Source organism: Aplysia californica, unplaced genomic scaffold (assembly GCF_000002075.1).
Source record: "Aplysia californica isolate F4 #8 unplaced genomic scaffold, AplCal3.0 scaffold00196, whole genome shotgun sequence".
NCBI classification, from domain to species: Eukaryota; Metazoa; Mollusca; class Gastropoda; order Aplysiida; family Aplysiidae; genus Aplysia; species Aplysia californica.
In genome coordinates, this window is record NW_004797466.1 from 394,740 (window position 1) to 396,478 (window position 1,739).

At 39.0% G+C, this 1,739-nt stretch overlaps 1 protein-coding gene across 1 annotated transcript in view; it reads left to right on the top strand.

Annotated features, from left to right (window-relative positions):
- Positions 1–311: 311 nt before the first annotated feature.
- LOC101848521 (pancreatic triacylglycerol lipase) overlaps positions 312–1,739 on the top strand; it is a gene marked incomplete in the record, with an annotated part of 11,982 nt that continues 10,554 nt past the window's right edge. Inside the window, 1 exon segment of the mRNA XM_035969927.1 lies at positions 312–685.

A 1,739-nucleotide genomic window follows, 5' to 3' on the forward strand; every position in this document is an offset into this window, starting at 1 on the left:
ACCTTTTCCGGTTTTCTGTGGGACAGCCTTCGTAATATTATCATTTTATTTTTCTGTTTTCCCTATTTGAAAAAAATAAACGCAGGCAACAGCAAGCAAACTGTAAAACATCATGCAAATTCGTGTTTCTTGTTTGTGTAGGATGGTTCAAAATGGCCTAAAACATTAACTGTGATCTGCTACTGATTGGACATATCATGTGTCCAGAATGCCCTTAAAGACTTAAGGCGTTCTCAAACGACGTTGCTTTACCTTATTCGAATAGTTCGGCATGTGAGCGTGAGATCATTGGCGCGAAACTATGCTGTGAGATTGATACGTATTTCTACGTCGTAAAGGACCGTCATGACCCGACTTTCGCTTTTAAAGAAATTAACCGTGTGTGCAGTGTGCATCCATAACATCAGATGAACGCTATCGAGAGATCGCTGACATGACCTCTCGCGTACCGTAATAAGGAAGTGAAATGGGTCAGGGTGAACTTACAGTAGGGCAAAATCTGCGTTTCAAAAATCCGATTAGTCGGTTATCTTCTTCGGAAGATAATTGTCATACTATACTCGAAACCAGGTTTTTCTGAGGACCAATTTTCTGTTCACAGAGGCCTAACTCACAAGAGTGTAGCTCGTTTTCTCTGAAAAGTATAGCAAAAAGAAAAGTGAGATAACTTGGTCTAGATTGTGTGGTGAGGGAACTATTTTTATATTATTTTTTTTTATTAACAGACTGGAATTTGACTTCATTATGGTAGGAGTAGTGGCGTAAGTTTATCTATCTATCTATCTAACTATCTATCTATCTATCTATCTATCTATCTATCTATCTATCTATCTATCTATCTATATATCTATCTATCTATCTTTCTATCTATCTATCTATCTATCTATCTATCTATCTATCTATTCCCCCTACCTCATCCTCTCTCCCACTTCCTTTCTCCCTCTACTTTTCTCTTGAAATAGAAATGGGAGTTTGCCCAGCTCTGTAGGAAACGAGTCATCACTTCCTGCTATTTCGATAAGTACGTGTAGATTATGACATTATCAGTTCACTTTGCGATACTTGGCCTTGTCGCTGAGCTCAGCTTACATCTGCTATTGTCTCAATTCATCCACGATCCTTTGCTGATGTTCGACGGGAGGTAGTTTAAAGACCCAGTGAGGTAGATTCTACCTGTCCTTTTTTAATCCTTATTTGTACGATTATTTCAGGTTCTCGTTCTGATGAGGGAGCTGCAAGTTCAATGTATAAGGGACTTTGTGATTTTCTAGAGCTGAACAACGTAGAAGTGCAGTGTTTATCGCATTTGGAGGTTTTTGGATTGTTCTTTTCTTTTAACTTTTCTTCAAAGAGGGGGGGGGGGGTTGTCTTATTTGGTTGGTTGGTTTTTTTTTTTTTTTGTGTGTTATTTTGGAGGGGCAATGTTTATGTTTTTTCCTTCGTTTGAAGTGTATTTGTGTCTGTGTTTTTGTGTATGTTTTGTGTGTGTAAGTGTGTGTATTTTTGTGTATGTGTGTGTCTTTGTGTGTGAGAGAGAAAGTGTGTTTGTGCTTTTGTGTATGTGTTTGGGTGTGTGTGTATGTGTGTGTGAGTGTGTGTGTATGTGTTTGAGTGTGAGTGTGTGTGTGTGTGTGTGTGTTTGTGTGTATGTGTTTGTGTTTGTGTGTATGTGTTTGAGTGTGAGTGTGTGTGTGTATGTGTGAGTGTGTGTGTGTGTGTGTAAATGGGGGGGGGGGGGG